The sequence below is a fragment of the Pantherophis guttatus genome, chromosome 3, assembly GCF_059756535.1.
Source record: "Pantherophis guttatus breed Tessera chromosome 3, ASM5975653v1, whole genome shotgun sequence".
Lineage (NCBI taxonomy): Eukaryota > Metazoa > Chordata > Lepidosauria > Squamata > Colubridae > Pantherophis > Pantherophis guttatus.
This window is the reverse complement of record NC_142065.1, coordinates 46,438,334-46,451,253: the sequence shown is the minus strand read 5'-3', so window position 1 is coordinate 46,451,253 and position 12,920 is coordinate 46,438,334. Positions and strand designations below refer to the sequence as shown.

Sequence of the window (12,920 nt, the reverse complement as noted above, 5' to 3'; positions counted from 1 at the left end):
CTCCTGGCGTATTTTTTAAAAAAAATTCATTGTGGCTCTGCAAGCAATATTATGAAAGGTTCTCTTTCATGAACATTGGTTCTTCTGATTATAAAATATAGTCAAACTGCTGTGCTTTTCTAATCCCACCTTTGTAGACTAGCATCAATTTTCAAAGATTGTCAGAGAGAAATTGATGCTTTTCTTGGTAGGGCATTCATATACTTGATTTCCTATCAGGGAATGAGAGATTTTTGTCTGTTCTGTCCTTATTTTAAACTAGGAATTCCATAGAGATCTATTCATAGAGCAATATTAAAGTTAGGGTTAGGGTTAATCATTCCTTACATTTAAAGTTAAGAGAGGAAAATAAGTATTGCCCACATAAAATATTTACTGATACACCCTTCCTCAGCTTCCTTTTCATATGTTTTGAAATCTGCTGCTTTCATTCCATAATTTCTGACATAGAAATTTTCTCAGAAAAAGAAATAATTAGTTTGTTTTGGCTGAGGACTCTCTTCTGGGTCAATTACACTGCAGAATATTGGAAAAAATTAAAATGGGTTTTGAAGTTCTTGTTTTTTCTTCCATTCAATTGAAAGTGCAATTCTTGAGGGTTGCTTAGACAAGCCCCTGAACTTTTCTTGGGAAGGTTTTTCAGAAGTGGTTTGCCTTTCTTTCTAGGGCTGAGATACAGTGACTGGGTGGTGACACCAGCTGACTTTGTACTAGAACTAGTACAAAGGCAGGACTAGAACTCATTGATCTCCTATCAAGGCTGATGGCTTAACTACTAAACTGGCCTTCAATTTAAATATAACTTGGGCAAAAATAAAAGTATAAAAGTTAATTTCCCTTTGAACTTTCAATATTGCTTCATTCAAACAGAAAATAATTAATTACATTTTTCTATAGTTTCAATTGTATTTGCAGAAATTGTCCAGCTTCTTATATAAGCTTTTTTGGCTATTTTTTTTTGTTGTTGGAACAATTGATTTAATTGCTATTAGTTTGCCTATCTAACTTTGTTAAATTCAGAGTCTCCTCTCCCCTTTATTGATTTTTTTTCCTGTCTCAAATACAAGGGTAACAGATTGATCTGTCTTGGGCATAAAATATTGAAAAATGTATTATTTCTATTGAAAGTTTATCATGAGTCTGCTTTTATTAGTTGGACTTGGCAAGATTGGTCCTAAATCTATTAAAAATAACCACCAAAGATATATATTATTTCATTGTATGCCAATAAGCAATACAACATTCAATCATTTTATTGACTTTGGTATTTATTTAAACTTTTTTTTTTATTTTTTCTGTTAATTTCATCCTATTTACTCTAGGATATATCTTGCAGACCTGATGAAGTTCAGAACATCCATAAAATCCTGGGAAGCCAGGATTTTATGGCCACAAAATTGCTGAAATGCCTCCATACTCTTACCTTGTATATAAATTCAGGCAACATCTTGCCATCTAAGGAACCTTTTTCCAACCTGATATACAAATGTGCTGGACTACAATCTCCCAAATTCTATGCCAGCACAGCCAACTTGGATCTGGATGGAAATTTTATTTCTGTAACCCAAACCTTCATACAGACAACATGTTATGGAAGTCTATCCTAAGACTTAGTTCAGGTTTGCAACTGGAAAAGAGTTAGTTTGCATCTGCTGAATCAATCATAGAGTTTTGGAACTTATTATCTCATGGCCTGCTTTCTTCTTACCTTTCTACAGGGAGGCAGATGCTCTAATTTTGAGTCTGTGTTGCCTGGCAGGTGTTTTTCTTGGGAGAATGTTATGTTTAATAGCAGAGCTTCTAATTCATATCACTTATGCTGGATAACTATTTTATGATTGAACAATCCCACTATTTCTTGAATTCAACCTTTTGCTGTTTCTGACTAATTTAATGTTTTCCTTAGCTAGATTTGCTTTATCCCAGTTAGAATTTTATGTATGCAACTAAGTTACTTTGGCTCTTTTTGGGTAGCCTTGTTTTGTCCCCAAGAAAAACTCCCAGGAGTCAAGTTCCTGTCAGTGTTTTATCTCATACATATCCCAAACCCTTTATCCAAGCTTGCTACTGTCCTAAACTCTCTTAAAGTATGCTTTAAGTAACTTCTCTCCTCCTTTCCCTAAGACTGAATCAAACTCAAGGTCAACTTGTAGCTATGAACCAAAAATTACACTTTGGTATTTTCATGGAGCCAAAATTAAAAACAAGCAATTCCACTTTATTACTTGCATTAAAAATAACTATGTAAAAAACAACCAGATTTATTGTAACTATTGAATTCAATGGACTGTAATCTTGGTGCCCTGAAGCTTCCTCAGTATCTCCTTCACATTTCTTCAGATTACAAGAAATCTCACTTCTGGCAATTTGAGCTCTCTTGGATTGCATTGCTAATTCCTCCAAATCCAGTCAGTTCCTTGGCATTACCAGTCCCAGTCTGCCTCCTTCCTAACTGGGTTATCCTTGCTTTCTTAGGTTCAGTACTCTCTCTAGCTGACATATTGGATAATTTCCTTTACAGGCTAAGCTAGTCTACCTAGTCGACCTATATCAGAAGAACACATAGAAGTGAAATACAGCTTTGTGCATTCTCCCTTTACCTTTTCCTCACAAGTAATCTCTTTGTCACTCTTGTTTTAAATTTAGAACACATACTAACTACACTTCTGTTTTTCTTACCTCCAGGTCTTCACAACTCTGCACTTTTCACATCTCTTCCTATTCTAAATTTTGGTTTTTCTTCTCACTTCTTCGGGTAGCCTCCTTCAGAAAAATGCCCCCTAATGTCCCTCTCTTTTATCTCATCATCTTCTCTCCTTTTCTTCCCATTTACCTTCACACTCCTCTTGGTACTAATTTCAAACTCTGGGCACCCAGATTTCTAGTATTCAAATTATTGGGGTTTTTTGCTTCCTATGGTGAGCACCATTTTATACCAGCTTTATTCATTTCTACAGTTTCTCTGCAACCCCTTGAGTAACATTTAAAATCTTGAACTGTAAAAAAATGTTTACTTATCCTTTATTTCAGACTCTTCAGTTTCTTCATGATTTTTATTGCTTTCATGAAATGCATTGTCCCCTTCTCCTGCCTCTTGGTAGAAAGAGAACCGTTATTTCTTTATTCTTTTTTTCAGAAAAAAGGAATAAACTCAAATATATACATACATACACACACACACACACACACACACACACACACACACACACACACACACACATATATATATATATATATATATATATATATATATATATATATATATATATATATATATATATATATATATATATATTCTTACTTCTTCGTAGGATTTATGTGTTTTTCCTCTAGCCAGAACTTGCTGGCTGCCAGAAAAGAAAAAAGCCCAGAATCGAGTGGATGTGATTCTTCTGAGCTAGGGCTGCAGAAAAACCTTGGTTACGTAGGAAAAACCTGGCTAGAGGAAAACACACACACACACACACACACACACACACACACACGTGTATATATAATTTAAAAAATACTTTGCAGGCAAATTAGTTTAAATGTGCTTATTTTTGCATTCAAGGGAGACTTTACACTCTGCAGAAAATAACACTTTGATTTAGATTGTATAAAAGGGTAGAGAATAGGAGGGTCAGATTTAATAATGTTAAGTAAAAACTGGAAAGTATTAAGAATTCCAGACAGTTCTGGGACACAGAATTGATAGAATAAGATAAATGTTCTTTTAAAATGCTGTTTTTAAAAATGCTGTAAAATATGTCCTTCAGGCCAACATATTTTACATAGAATAAGGTTGTATATTTAAATTATTAAAATTACAGTGATATATGAACCACTTTGTAAATATTGATGTGATCTAAAGCAGTGTTATCCCATTCAATCTCTTCTAGGTGTGGGGGATTATGACTCAGAATTGTCAGTTATTTCATATCTAGGATACCAGACTGGAAAGAATAGTCAAAATAGTTTTGCCTAATTTCAGCATTTGTGGCTTGGAGAGAAAAATGTAGCTCTGAAACACTATATTCAGATTTTTTGTTTTTATGGGTAAATATATGGCAGCTTCCAGTTTAGGCCTCAATAAGCTTTTTCCTCCTGTCAAGAATTGATTTCCCTTTTGGGTGATCTACTGGAGCCCATTTAATGGACATTGAAACAAACAGTAGGTATGATCACAGCTAAAAAGTGTTAACTTGCAGAGTTTTGAAACGGGGCTGAGGACTGCATGAAGCCCAGGAGCCCAGGCTGTATACTTTTTTTCGACAGGCTCAAGGCTGAGCAGACCATATATACTTTTGTCACTAATAAAAAAAATGCTTCTTCCATACTGTGCCCTGTGTGAAAGCCAGAATTAAGGCTTATAGCAACAAGTGCATGTTTATTGTTTGGCACATGTTCTGTTCTTACAAAGGAAGAGATTACCTGCCAGATATATAGAGCTCAATTGCTAATGCTCTTATACATACAGTAGTAGAGCCACTCCACAATTCTTGTCATTGCTACCTCTTTCACCAGAAAAGAAAAGGAAAGTAGAAATGTTTGTTAGATAGTGCCATGAGATGTCACTCTATATACTGAGGAAAAGTCAACTTCTAGCTATCATAAAAGACTGCATTCTTCTCCAAAATGTAGTATCCACTGATTCTGTGAAGTAGAATTGCAAAATACATATTATATATTGCTAAATAAATTCCAGTCTGCATTATATCAGTCTTTTTAAAAGGCTGATATAATGCACATTGAAAGAGAGAAAGAGAGTTATTCACTTTGTATGGAGAAATGGGAGGTAAATCAAATGTATTAAAGAGTAGAAATCGAGAGAGAGAAAATTAAGTTGCTAGTTCTTCACCAGAACTATATTTCAGTCCTCACATTTATGGTTCATTCAGATTGGCACTATTATCTCACTTACTGAATTTTTTCATGTATACATCTTTTTGTAGTTGTTTGATTTAGAGCAAATTAGTGGTCTATTTCCTTTTCAATTTCCTCTCATTGCCAAATGGGAAAAAAACTGTCTTGGAAATAGGTTTAGCTCCCCATCAGAGTTCATAAAATATTAAATGAGCCATTCAAAAGTATGTTCTGTATACATGCTCTGGGAAAGTCATTATTGTGATCTAACAGTCCATTAGAATTTTCTTTGAATAATTAAATAATTGTATGAGTATGTAAGGTTTCATTTAGCTCATGGCACTGCTGGACTTTTAGAAGTATATGATTACATTTTAGAAGATTTGAAAATGATGAAGAGTTGAATGAACTTTTATGCCTTTCTAGCTATTATATTGGTTAAACAAAAGTATCCATATAAACAAATGAAAAGTATATATTAGCTACTTTTGTTTTTCTGAACTAATGAGGTTTTCTGAAGTTCAGACAAAGCAAAAGCAAACCATATTATTTCTTATTTCATTATAAACACAACTTGGTTTAAAATTATATACTTGCTTTAATAACAATGTTTATTATATTATTTTTCATCCTCCAAAATGGTCATAAGGCGATTTCCAATGTAATCGGTAGAATACTTTGAAATATGTTTTAAAAACAGTAACAGTATAGAAACTATAGAAGAAGAAAAAAGAATTGGCCATCTCCCACATGGCTAAACAAATTCTGTAAATTAATAAAGATTATAGGTAAATGATTATATCTCTATCTCATTTCAGTATCTGTTATCCTATTTTCACATTCATAATTTTTCTCTTTAGTATCTCAGAAATAACATGCCTTGTTCTTCCAATTATCAGTGCCAGTTTTGTGGTATTTTTGCTTCTGCACCATTGAATTTTTTCTATCCTAAAGTCCTCTCGAGCTTCCTTAATTTTCCCTTCCACTTAATTTTCCCCTCCTTGCACCTCATCCAAAAGCCATAGTCAAACGCAAACACCTAAAAATTATGTAGAGGAGATACGGTTTTTTCTCTTGCACTTATAACAAATGAACAAAATTGATCTATCTATAGTTCTTATTAGTTTTCTTTCTACTTATCAGTACCTTCCCTGTTCTTTATATATTTGTGAAATAGACCCATTGTGCTGTGTTCTTTTAAGATAAGGCAAGCACCAATATTCTGTGCTCTTTGCAGCTGGAAAAAGCAAATGGCGTTTGCACATAGAGGTTCAAATAACAGAACTTAAATGGAAACCTTTACTCTGGGGAAAAGTCGTGAGTCCCTTGATTTCATTTACTCTTAGCTAATGAACTAGAAACAGCACATCTGTTGTGTGTGGCAGCCTATTTGAGCTGAACTCTTATACCACAGCCATTAAACATACTCCTGCAGTGTGTCTGAAAGCAATAAATCCAGCTCTTTTGGGTCTGCATGTTGCTAAGACTGTTTGGTTCTCAACTATAAATTTGAACTTCTTCCTACTATTAGACTTTGATGAAAGGTACATTGCCTAAAATTATAGAGAGAATAGAATAGGGGAACAAAAGACTACCGGAGTGGATGTAGCCCATGGGGTCTCACAACTCTGCTCTCTCCCTTTCTTTAAAACTTTGCTGCCATATGTTATTTTTAAAGGTTTATTATGACCTAACGAGGCTTATGAGTCATATGATTTTGCTTTTAGAACCAGCCACTGCGGGCCAGCACTACTCAAAAGCTACTGGGTGTCCATTACTCTTTGCAGTATGTCTGTCTCTCATATTCAACAGTTTTCTGTATCTAATCAGAAAATCCCTTTATCTTTAAGCCTGGAGTGCATCCTCATTAAGGGGAAATATTTCAAATCAGAAAATATGGCCCTTCTTTCTTTTGTGTTTAACAGCTGAGTTCCTTCTATCATACATTTATGCAGATGCAAACAATAGGATATTTTTAATTCAGCTTTAGCTGTAGAGGAAAAATTAATCCCAAACTCACAGGGTGATGATCCCCTTCTCTTATTTTCATAGATCTCCATCTGGACCTTTAGCTTATTCTTTACTTTGCTTTTTCCACAGCAGGGGATGTGCCACTTCTGCTAATTTAATCTTTTGTCACAAGGCCTAAAATTCTCCCTTCTGCCAAATCTGCAATGTGGTTTTATATAATTTTCTTCAAGTAACATATAAAAGTTGTCATGTTTTGTAACGTTGTTTGGTGATGCTGTCCATGAAGCTTCATCAACATTCTAAATGTGTCCAACAAATATTGAAATTTGGCAATCCCTATATCAATGCTTTGGGGGAAAGTGTTTCTGGTTTAATTTAAGTTAACGTTTAAGTTAAATCATAATGATTAATATCAATTTATTATTTGAAGACATAATTCCATGATAGCAATCTTATTTTGTTGAGTAATCTATGTTGTGAAGGCATGCTTTAAGTTAGCTATATCTTATATATCTTATGGAATAAGAGTTGGACTTGTTTGCTCCAAGTATGTTTTAAATTACTTCTGAACACTGGTCAGAGTGCTTACTCATATGGATGGATAGAACCATATTATTTTCTAATGAGAATTGTAGGTGACTCTTTCAGTACAAAAACCAAAATACATCTAACAATATAGGTTATTGCCTTGTGAAATTTTGGCAGAAACCAATTAGCTTTAAAGCAGTCCAGTTCTTACCACTTACACATCTGTCAAAAAGGAATCTGAAATGCTTCTACTTGAATTTCACTCATGCTGTATAAAGCATGTGCACTTGGGTTCTTCAGATTGCACTCTTAGGACACATAATGCATTTTCTCTGGATTTACCTAATGTTGCTTGAGGTTCTTACATTTTCTATCCATCTGATCCCGGTAACATGGATTTATTTAATAGGAACTATTAAAAATAGATGAGGATTATTTTGTTCAATTATTGCTAAAAGTTTTATGTATTAAACCTGATTTTATATACATTGTTTTATTTATAGTTATATTTATATTTTTAATTAAAAGTTGTGTGACATTGTTTATCTACATTATGAATAGCATCCCTGTAATAAATGAAACAAAAATAGATGAAACAAATGTAGGAAAAGGTTAGTATTCATTGAAAGAATTGTTGAACAATTAAAATTTCATTGAAAAGGTTAATTGTTACCATATGCCAATGCAAGGCTCAAAGTAATCCATGAGTAATGGAAACTGTGAAGAGCCTTCCCAAAATCTTAAGACCTCCCCTCTTGTGCATCAAATAAATGCACATTTTGGTGGCCACTTTTATGTCCAATAAGTGACACAAAATTATATCATAATTGATAGTTGCATTTGCACCCTTGAAATTTTATTTTATTAGAGAAACAAAACTCAGCCTTTCTCATTCTAATACGCGTTCTAGATGTGTTGGATTACTGCTCCCATTTGAAATCATATACTGGCTAGAGCAAAGGTTCCCAACCCCGTCCATGGACCAACACCGGTCTGTGGCATGCCAGAAACTGGGCTGCACAAACAAACAAAGCTCCATCTGCGGAATGCAGGCAGCACATGAAACCATGCCCCCTCCGCTCCACGGAAAAACCTCTCTCCAAGGAACTAGTCCCTGGTGTTCAAAAGGTTGGGGGCTGCTAGGCCAGTGGTGGGTTGCCCCCAGTTCACACCGGTTCTATAGAACCGGTAGTAAAACTGGCGGGAGGCTCCACCCCCGACCCCAATGTCACCAAAATGCTTCTGCGCATGCACAGAAGAGCGCACGCCACGCAAGCAAAGCGAGTGCGTGCACGTGGCCCCATTGTGAACCTGTAATAAAGGTAAGTAGAACCCACCCCTGCATTAGGCTAGAGATTATTGGAACAGTAATCCAATATATATCGGTTGAGGTTCTGAGAAAATTTTTATCCTGTTGTAATTTTAAATTAAGATCCACATCAGTTTTTACCCCTTTTTTTCACCTATAATGAAGTGTTCATCTTTGTTATGGTCTTTCGTCTAACTTCACTTTTGTGAACCTGTTTTTGCTCACTTCAGAGGGGATAGGCTACTTTTTGGTTCTTCAGTGGTAGGGAACCATTTGCAGTTCAATTGGCTTTTAGGATTACGTCAAATGCCTTTAATTAAGTCACCCAAAGCCTCATTTGTTATAATAACTGAACAAAATGTGTATTTAATTCTGCAACCATTTTTTCTTTATGTGTCTCTTCCTGCTCTCCTCACCCATTCTCTGTGTGAGAATGATTTTTGTGGACTCAGAAGAGATCTAAAGCTACCTGTAATAAGATACAGGGCGGAAAAGCTAAATACAAACACATAAGCTTTATTATAGCTTGTGAGGACAACTTAACTAATTACATCACAATTGTTGTAAAAGAACATATTCTTAAAATGTGATTGTTTATATTATCTGCAACTTGCATTTGAGATAAAACCTGTATTGAACTCTGAAGGAATAGAATATCTTCTCTTACATAAAAGTTCTTCAGTTGACAATTAAAATTATACCAAAGGATTGAAAATGAGAGGATTTCTCTCTTTGTTAAATTGAATGTGGGAATTGAATTTATGAAATTGTTCCTGTAATACCAACAATCTGGAAGGAAAATAGTTCAAGGCTATACAGCAGTCTGTAAAAGTCCAAAAGGTGCACTGTTACTGATTTCAGCTGAACCTTTCCAATAGTTTGCATGTTATCATTTATTCCCTTTCATATAGTGAAAGTAACTGCCTTGGTATTCTTTGGGGATATCTTTGGATACAAAATGGTAGGAAAAAAGTCAATTAGATTTAGTTCAAGGACAGTCTGCTTGATCAGACCAGGATTTCTTCAACATTGAGTAAAGTTTTAAGTTGGCAAATAATCATTGAGACTTTTCAGAGTTTCTTGTTTTTATTTTGAAGTTTGACATTTTAATTTTGCCATTGTATGATTTTGGGATAAACTAACAGAATCCCATGATATCGCATTACTATAGATCACCAGGAGGATTAATTAAATACGTCAACTTTCCTCACTCCAGTGTTCTCCAGGTGTGTGAGAGATGCTCATATTAGTTGGAGATTTTGTTGAACTCCAAAATTTCTAAAGGCATCAGGTTAGGAAAGCTTCTTAAAGTATTAAAATGTCATTTTTTTAAAAAAAAACCAAGAAGATTGGGAGGAAGAAGCCCAATTGTTTTCAAATAATCATAGATATCCATGGGCATTCTATTCAGAAGGCCGTCCTAGCACTGATGTTGTTCCCTAGTTTGGTAATGAAATGCCTGCAAGAAAACAGTCAAGCTCAGAGAGCACCAAGACCCCACATTTCAACCCTCAGCTACAAATATTCTCTTCTATCAGTATTCAAAAAGCAGTAGAGCCAAATTATCAAGAATAGTCATACCCAGGGGTACATGTTTTTATATTGTACTCTTAGCATTTTATTTAGCTCAGGCTGATTTATTTTCACCAGTAGCTGACTAAAAATGACTTATTTACAATCTTATTAGCCAAAAGCATAGTTTTGCTCTTCATTCATACCCTTCAGGATTGAGCTTCTCATTTGAGTAGACTAGGAGCAAAACTCTAGCCTTAAATGCTATTCTTTGTTCATGTTGCCATAGTCTTAAATATGCATAAGGAAAGAGCATTAACATAATGGTGTGGAATTCTCATATTGACATTTTAATTGTATCTAAAGCAAGCTGTGCCTTTTCTTGTGTTTATAATAGTAAAAAGTATGATACTTTTCATATTACTATATACAGGAATGGAATAATTCAAATTAATTATTTTTAAGCAAAAGACATGGAAATTTCTTATGAACTAAATAATTTAGAAGCATGAGATAATTTGCTAAGTATGAAAAATTTCTGTATTACGAGTTTCCTGTTACTCTAGTACTTAGGAAAAAGATTCACAACACCTTTTCCTACCTTTCCAAACCCACTGCTGGGACTAAGCTTATCTACTATAAAATTCTATAGTTCCACAGTTCAAGGTATCTTGGGTTAATTTAATTTTGCTGTGCTTGGTCCATAACAAATTGGATCAAACACTGTTTTCTTAAGAGTTGCTAAATCCAATTGCCTGTTTAATTGAGACTTGGCTGCTGAGGGCCAATTTCTACCACTTTAACAGACTAAGATTTATCCTACCAATGGGCCATTTAGCACAAAATGCTTCCTGCAAAATAAATGGCAACACCCAGAGGTTTTGAAAAAGTTGTAGCAGAATTGTGATGTTTTTTTCATTTCTTCACAACTTCTTAGTCCTTGAAGCATAAACTAATGTTCCACATGTATAAGAATAAAGCATAGCTACTAATTGAAACCCAGTTCTACTAAAACTTCATAAATACATCTGTAAAACAGAAGGCAATTTCTCCAAATACCCTTACTATTTTCACCTGTCCCTATTGTATGTCTTACCCCTTCTTTGACCACAACAATACACATTAGCCTCCAAAAGTATATTGGGGATGAGTACAAAAACAAATTCTTAACTGATGCCTCTATTAATAGTATTACAAAGCTTAGGTATGTGGTTTGGGGGAACTCTTTATATTGAAGCTCCCGTTTTTATGAGCTGTTCTTTCTTTGTTCCATCAATAGAGAAGAATGACATATTGTCATATTTTAAGGGAACTACATTTGATTGTTATTTTGCTTTACTACCCATAATAAATCTTGGCTGAATAATAGACTATGTTGAATCTTGCTGGAAATCCTTGGCACTGATAGACAGAATTATCTTTCCTCTTTCCTTTTTGATCTGCCTCTTTGGCAACCTCATTCTTAATAACACCAGACAGGAAGTAAATGAACTCGTGCATTTAATTTTCTACATCATAGTGTCCACTTGAAGAATATGCTTTTCAGATATTTCTACAGCAGAGTTTTAAAAAATATCTTCTCCATAAACCTCTAAGGTGGCTATGCATTCAGCTTTTAGCAGTTGGCAACAAGATTTAACTAAATTCTTTGTTTATAAACAGATTATAAAGAATAAGTTTCTCAAGAGTCCAGAACAAGTTAAGCATGGGTTTATTTATGTAATCCTTTCTTTGATTGGCAATCAGAGGGTTGTTCTTTAATTATACCCCTTAATTACAGAGCTATCTAAATTTCAGAGGGAAATAGAAGAAGAGAAAATAAATATAAGAAGGGAAATTAAGGATCTAGAATTGCTTATCAACTTTAGGTAAGCAATTCCTAAAGCAGACTGTGCTCTCTCATCCATTATGCCTAGTAGTCTATTTCTGTATAAATAGGGTAATTATTTAAATTTTACATTTATACATATGCATTACCATATGCAATTTTTATGCAAATCTATTTTATATCATTTCTGTTAATGCATTTTGTCTCATGGGGTAATGCATTAATCACACACAGAGAGATGACTTATCTTTCCACACATAAAATGATATTTTTTTAAAAAAATGTTTTGCCATTATCATAGTATGGATTCTTTTGTGTTTCATTACTAATATCAAAATATTTCTGTTAGGCTTAAAACAATCCAAATAACATCCCTAGCATATTTTTAAAAGAATCATCCTAATTAATAAAGAATATAAAAATATAAATATGTTTCGAAAAGTACTACTTCAGAATTTGTGGTAACTGGCTGTTTTATTGCAAAATGGAATAATTTTTTTATTATTTTAGCAGAACGACTTAAAGATTCAATATTACTTTTCTTATTTGAACATATATCTTCATTTTCTTAAAATGATAAGACAAAGTTAGAATTTCTCATCACTGAAAGTGTCTTGTTCTGCATTGTTTCATTTCCTTAGAGCTTCTTGCCATTTCAGTTTGCTAATCGAAGTGTTATTGGCTTTACTCATATTGCTTTATTAATTCAAGACAAATTCATTTTCTTTATCCTTCCACGGTCCTTGTGATTCCTTTCTTTCCATTCCAGATTTGCCTATATTAATTGCCTTCAGAGGCTGGAGTACTGTTAAACTCTCAAGGCCACGAAGAGAGCAATCTGTTGAATCAATGACTAGAAAACTTAAAACGAATAGCTTGTTTATGAGAACTATCTGTTTGGGGTTTGCATGTTTGCCCTGTGCTTGT

The 12,920-nt window shown here is 34.0% G+C and overlaps 1 protein-coding gene across 25 annotated transcripts in view; it reads left to right on the top strand.

Annotated features, from left to right (window-relative positions):
* The window catches only part of NFASC (neurofascin), a 168,523-nt gene that overhangs the window by 130,209 nt on the left and 25,394 nt on the right, over positions 1-12,920 (top strand). The window lies entirely within an intron of this gene.